The sequence below is a fragment of the Mustela putorius genome, unplaced genomic scaffold (genome assembly GCF_011764305.1).
Source record: "Mustela putorius furo isolate JIRA1106 unplaced genomic scaffold, ASM1176430v1.1 tig00537275_pilon_pilon_pilon, whole genome shotgun sequence".
In the NCBI taxonomy this organism is placed as follows: domain Eukaryota; kingdom Metazoa; phylum Chordata; class Mammalia; order Carnivora; family Mustelidae; genus Mustela; species Mustela putorius.
Window position 1 is genome coordinate 308,817 of NW_025422413.1, and position 7,337 is coordinate 316,153.

The 7,337-nt window shown below is 40.7% G+C and overlaps 1 long non-coding RNA gene across 1 annotated transcript; it reads left to right on the top strand.

Annotated features, from left to right (window-relative positions):
* Positions 1 to 4,649: 4,649 nt before the first annotated feature.
* On the top strand, positions 4,650 to 6,281 carry LOC101693931. The gene is made up of 3 exons (XR_201059.3): positions 4,650 to 4,705; positions 5,350 to 5,385; positions 5,779 to 6,281. It is a non-coding gene; the product is annotated as an uncharacterized LOC101693931 (long non-coding RNA).
* Positions 6,282 to 7,337: the final 1,056 nt, after the last annotated feature.

The window sequence follows — 7,337 nt, forward strand, 5'->3', positions numbered from 1 at the left end:
ATCTAAACTCCTAACCGGTCTCCCTTCTTCCCATTTTGTTCTCTCCAAATCCATTTTCTATACAGCAACAAAAAAGAACATAAATTTTAAACCAACTATATTATTACCTCTTAAAATCAGTCACTGAGAGGGTAGAGCCAAAGCTTCCTACCCCCAAGGAGGGCTCCTGCCTCCCTCTTTGGGAGGGAGGCAACCCTTACACTGTCCGTCTCACATGTTTGACCTCAACAACATAGTAACTTACCCAGTTTCTTGCACTGCCATGCTATTTTTGGCTTCTCCATCTTTGTATATGCCATCTCCTTTTCTGGAGTGCTTTTCCCTTTCTTCCCTCTATATTGCCTCCAACCTACTCCCCTCCACCAAAACAAAACAAAACAACCCTCCCCCCCAAGCCTGGTTAACTCCTCCTCCTCCTTCTGTCTCTATCCCTGCAGGCTCCTCCACGAAGCTTATCCTCACCTGCTTTCTCCTCCACTACAGAGTGAGGGACCCCTTTTGACCTCTGGCTGAGGTGACTCCTTGGTGAGGAAACAAAGACTGGGGAAACCAGCTGAACGGATCTGGCCTGAAAAGGTGAGGGATTTCCCCTATTGCCCTTTGGAGGGATCCTTTCCCCGTCTCCTTTCTCTTTTAGCTTCTCGGCAGCCTAAACTTAGAATTTCCCAGACAACTGAAGAGCTCTGACCAGAGCAGCTCCCTGGTGTGGTCTGAAGGTCTGAGAGCAAACACGTCAGACTGTCTGTGCCTGTGAGGATGAAGGACCCCTTTCCTCTGCTTTCTCACTCCATCCCCCAAGGTACTGTTCACACCACCCCCCAAGGTGTGGTGCTGCTGGCAGAGGCAGCTCGACCAGGGTGAATCCACACATGTATGGATTTGGTTGGGACCTTTCTTGTTGCTGGCTGACTTTCAGCTGCCTTACTTCTTTTGGCTCCCTTCTCTTTTTCCTTTGTTTCCATAGATCCAGACCCCATCTCCCTATGCATCTGAGTGGTGAGTCCTGCCCCAATTTTTCTGACCTGGTTCAGTTGCCCAGTGTCTGGCTCTCCCTGTTGGAGGGGACACCCAATAGAAAGTACCACCGCTATTTGCTGTGACCCTCTTCTTAGTGACATGCCCTAAAAGAGTTAATCACCCCATATCAAGGCCTTTTTCAGGTCCATGGGATGCCCTGACTGAAATCGTGACCACTAATCAGAGCTCCATCACTTTTGGTGGGATTCCCTTTTGGGAATTGGCAGCGAGTCTTCAAACCCCCTCTATGCCTTCGGACTCACTCTTGGGTGGGTGGGTTGTATTCTTAAAAACTGGAACAAATCAACCCTCGAGGCCTGAGGGAAAAATTTCTCATCTTTTTATGTAATGTTTCCTGGCCTCAATACAAACCCCCAGATCAAGAGGTATGGGCTCTCCTCAAGACTCCTTCTTATAATATTATTTTCCAGCTTGACCTCTTTTGCCAGAACTCCTCCAAATGGTCAGAGTTCTTATATGTGCAAGACTTTATGACATTGTCCCAAAACACTGGCCTCCTTAAAAACTATAGAATGAGTCTTGCTCAGTTTCATGGCCCATCTGATCTTGTGAATAGCTATTAAACCTCCAACTCTGAAGTTTTGCTAAGTTAAATGGTAGGTTGGATTGAATTCTTTAGATATTGAAGTTTTTTCCAAATAAGATAAAATACTGAAACATAAATGACTAAATATAAGGTTTGTCCGCTTTAAGCTTTTTATTGCAGAGAAACTAAAGATACTTCGGTCTATTGGAAGACATGCTTTATGCTTAATTGATTAATACATTTGTCATCTAAAGAATTCTGGTGTAACAGTTCACAATTGGTTACACTTAGTTTTCACTAGAGACTAAGTGTTAAAATGCTGTTAAATGTAACGAAGATTGATGGAAATAAGGAAAGCAGCTCTGTGTGTGGGAAAGCAGGAGATGTGTAAGAAAAATATAAGTAATGGGAATACATTTTTGTTGAAGGAAAAAGAAAGTAATTTTATCCTAAGAGATTGGATGTTTGGAGAGAAATGTCTTCGAACAAAATCTCAATGTAAAAGAAAATTGTAGAAGATTTGTGAAAACTTTAATGTGGCCAGGATGGACTAAGGTTGAAAGGAATGGTTTTGAAACCACACTGGTATAAGATCGACTCTGTTAAAAGACAAAATTTTCGTGATTTTTGGTCGGTTCTTGATTTAAAAAAAAAATGTAAACAAAAGGTTATTTTTCTCTTTTGTCTGTCCAGAAGACCAAAGTTTCTCTTTTGTTTTTATCAAGTCTTTGATGATCCCTAATCCTGTTTAGGCACATGCTCCATAACCTTCTGAGGTTTTAACAAAATTATCTGAGATTTGAATTGTAAATGAAATCTTTTTGATTAATTAGGGCTTTTTATTTAGTTTGTTCAGTTTGTCTGGAAGCACTGTTTAGCAAATAATGTTATGCCTTACGTTGTGTTGTTTGGGTAAATGCTATAGCTATTCTAAAGACTATGTGCAATTCCTAAAGTTTTCGTATGTTTTGGTAATGCTCATATCAGATTTTAACCATGTCGATTTTTTTTAGTCTTCTGTCATCTATAGCTATTGTTCTCTTGCAAAATGAGTTTCATCTTCAAGGAGATCCATAAAAAGGACTTTTGACAATTACAGGCATGTGATATCTTTAAGATCATAAAACTAAAATGGGTGAGAACTTCCAGAAGTAACTAAAAGCTGTATTCAAATTGAACAAGAAAATTAGTAACACAGGACTAAATGAATTAAGGAAGATGAGTATAGTTTTTGTGCCTCTTCTTTGAAACATTATGGTTCTCTAATGTATGTCCTTCCAGATTAAGGAAACTTTCTCTTAAGATATCCATGATCTACAGAAATAGGATTAAATATTTCTTTGTGAACAAATTGAAGCATTAATTTTTCTCTCTACCTGAACCCTCCAGAATTCAAAAAGTCTCAGTGACTATTCTTTCCTTCATGGCAATTATAGCTATATGCATAAGTTTAATAAGAATCTGTTTTCCTTATAACAGGACACCATTGGAAACACTGGTTATATTAACAAGGCTTTGACTGGAATGTCATATTTAGAGACTTTCATAGACTCGAGATGTGATGAGACAGCTTATAGGAACTAAGTCTGACTTTATGAAACCTGGAGTCATAAAGCCCCTTGGAAATGTTGGACTGATACTTTGCATACAGCATTACCAGGTGAATAAAGAATGTCACTTCCTGGCAGGTGCAAGAACCTCAGGATACTTTGGGAACCTCAAGAAGAATTTGCCCAAACCTATAGGTATTGCAGGCATATCTGAGGGCAGTTACTTGGCTTGGCTTCTGGCCTAAAGATGCTATTAAAAGTTCAACCTAGAGATTCCTTATAAAAAGTTCCAGCAAAGCAGATGCTGAAAGATCTATTTGATCAATCACTATCCTTGTTGAACTTATGTAAACAACTAGGCCAAATTTTTAAAAAATGGATTTTTAAACAAATTAGTCTTGATTTGGCTATCTTTGATAAAAACGAGGGCAATTATAGAGAAAATGTTTCACTAACAGCTTTGCAGATATTGGATTTTTACACTATTTATCATACTAGACTAAATTCTGAATTCTTCTAGTTTCCCCAAATATCTAGCTATGGCTTTCCAAACCAAGGTTTCCAATCTTCTTCCATCTCTCAAAGTCACTGCAAACTAAAACTGCCCTTGTGCCCGGACTGACCATTGTACTTCTATAGAAAATTACCTGAGCTTATTACAATAATTAGAGGTTGTTGATCTTATTTATTTAGCAGATCAGGTAGATGACAGTGGGTTTATTGATAGCAAGAGTTTCATGGAAAGGAGATAAGAAAAGCTGGGTATGTTATAGTCAAACTCAGACTATTTAGGCCACAGACCTCCCAGCAAATATGTCTGCCAAAAGTGGAGTTAATATTCATAAATTTCTAAATAGATATGCAGACCATATTCTCCCTAGACCTTATCTGATAGTTACTAGCAACACACCCCATATAAATCTGGGACACATGGTTTATTTAAAGATATGGAAGTCTAATACAGCAGGGGATTTGATTTAACACCCAAATGAAAGGGCCACCACTGGGTCATATTATGTATTCCTATAGCTATAAGTTTGGGACATTCCTCATGGACTCATATATCAGGAATTGAACTTGTATCTTCCCTACAGGAATCCAGGGTGCCTGTTAATGCATCTTCTTACTCCTGTGAACCTGTGAAAGACCTCAACTTCTTCAAATCACAATGATGGCTGTACATTTCTTTTTCATTCTCTTTTCCCCAATTCATACTGACGATTTCTTCTTACAATGGGCACGACATTATGCTGAACTTCAAAATCTAACAGCTTGCTGGGATTCTACCTGTCTTAAGCACATCTGGTCTGCTTTGATGGGTGTCCCTGTTTTGGGGCAGAGTTGGCATTCCTTATGTAACTATGCCTTAGGTATGATCTATGACCCAAATACCGCTCTATTTTGTGATATTTCTTTTTTTTTTTTAAAGATTTTATTTATTTATTTGACAGAGAGAGATCACAAGCAGGCAGAGAGAGAGGGGGAAGCAGGCTCCCTGCTGAGCAGAGAGCTTGATGCAGGACTCGATCCCGAGACCCCGGGTTCATGAACTGAGCTGAAGGCAGAGACTTTAACCCACTGAGCCACCCAGGTACCCCTTTTTTGTGATATTTCTATAACAAAACTAAACCTTACCCTCTGGTCTATGGTTAACACCACCTGGAATCTCTCAGGCCACAGTCAGACCTTTTCATACTCTTAAACCATTAAGGTTCTGACTGAATGCACTCACCTGCAAATAAATGGGGACCAATTCATACTAAGTTACAAACCCAACTTCTCAGTATACATTGAATGGAATATATTAAATCTAAGATGAATATTTATGGCTTACCCCCCAATGGGACAGTTGAGCCGAAAGGCAATTCTATGCCAGGAATAAAGAAACCATACTTACCATACATGGGCAAATAGCACAGAGTAGTTATATGGCTGTCATCAGAAATACGCTCACAAATCATTGTTCTTCTGGTCACTAATTGGTTGCTACTGACTGGACAAGGAGGCCCAGAATGAGATGGCTGGCTCCTAATGGGACCCAGTGGCTCCGCAGTTCTAACCAGCAGCCATGGCTTCCCCCAGGCTGGATAGGCCACCATTCTCTGGGGTTTGCCTGGATGCACAGATGCATTAAGACCATTACCAACCCAGCCAATCCTTCAAATTTAAAATGACATTGGACATGTTCCATATTTCATTGCTATGGCCACCTAACACACTTTATTTCCTCTTTAGGACTGGAGGATGTCACTTGGCACATGGACACACTTAGTAAGTACACAGTTGAAGCCCTAAATGACACTCAAAATAATATTTCCTTATTAAATACCGAAGTAACACAGAAATGTGTAAAGCAGTTTTACAAAGTAGAATGGCATTGGATGTCTTAACTGCTGCACAAGGTGCAACATGTATTATCACAAAAACAGAGTGCTGTGTATATATTCTAGATTACCACAATTATTTCTGGGTTTTTAACTGACATGAATACTCAAATTGGTACTCTAAAAGATCTTTCCCTTTCTTTCACTGACTGGTTAAAATCCTAGATAGGGGGAGGGTTTTTGCCAACTATCAAAGGACTCTTATTTGGGCTTCTTTTCCTTCTTGTTATTCTAATCATGTTTTGCTGTTTTCTCCCATGTTTTTCCTCCTGGTGCCAAGCATCCTTCAGCACCACATTGTCAAGCTGACAGGATCCTCTCTGCTCAAGGGAGACTCCCATAGGTCATCAACTCTAGACACAGCTGTCTCGGCCTTCTCTACACCCCTCATTCAGCATGAAGCAGTTGCAGAAGACAAGACCTTCTACCCTCAGCAATCTTAAAGATTTCAGGGTCAAAATTGTTCAAGGGGAATGTAAGGGCTGTTTTGGGGCAACCGGCTTGAACAATGGGAAGCTGAGTAAGGTAGAAGGTCCCACGCTGACCTGGCTGAATACCAACAGGCTCATCAGACAACCCACCTCAAAATACACATAAGGCCTAGCTGACCAATGGGTTACTTACATCTACCCCAAAAGGAAAATCCCATATGTTCCCATACCTCCTCATACTCCCCTTTAACTATAGTCCCCCCACCCCTGCCTCATAGCAGGCAATCTCTACCTCACTGGCCTGTCTATCCCTCCCTTGCAGTGTATTCAATAAATTTCTATCTCCTTGGTCTGCCTTGGGTGAATTATTTCACTGCCTGTGCTGCCAGCCTCCACCCACCCAGGTCGCCCCACATTTGGTGGCCTGTACAGAGACCCTTGGTGGACCCCCCTTAACAGATTACCTTTACAAACCTGGGTCATGTTTTGGTGCCAAGATGCGAACCATCTCATTATTCCCTATTACCACCATGACTGCATATGATAAATGTATCTACCACCTAACAATCTTATGGTTAAGATTTGCAATTCTACCATAATACACTTCTTTTTTTTTTTTTTTAAAGATTCTTATTTATTTATTTGACAGATTGCAAGTAGGCAGAGAGACAGGCAGAGAGAGACGGAGAAGCAGGCTCCCTGCTGAGCAGAGAGCCCGATGCGGGACTCAATCCCAGAACCCTGAGATCATGACCTGAGCCGAAGGCAGAGGCTTTAACCCACTGAGCCACCCAGGCACCCTACCATAATAAACTTCTAATAGCACTTTAAAAGCTAAGTTTACACAGCTCACTCATCCGTATCACAAGTGTGACAGAATCAGGACTATCCTCTGTCTAAAAGTAAGAAAGCAACTCTATGGCCATTGATACATAAATGGATAAAGAAGATGTGGTGTATACACACACACACACACACACACACACACACACACAATAGAATATTACTCAGCCATTAGAAAAAATGAATATTTATCATTTGCATCCACCTAGACGGAGCTGAAGGGTATTATGCTGAACAAAATAAATCAATCAGAGGAAGACAATTATATCGTTTCACTTATGTGGACTATAGGAAACAGCACAAAGCATCATAGGGGAAGGGAGGGAAAACTGAAAGGGAAGTCCTCAAAGAGGGAGAAAAACTGTGAGAGATTCTTAATGACAGGAAACAAACTGAGGGTTCCTAGAGGGGAGGTGGGTGGAGGGATGGGGTAACTGGGTGATGGGCATTAAGGAGGGCACGTGATGTGATGAGCACTGGGTTTTATATGCAACTGATAAATTGTTGAACACTACCTTTGACACTAATGATGTACTATATGTTGGCTAATTGAGTTTAAAAAAGA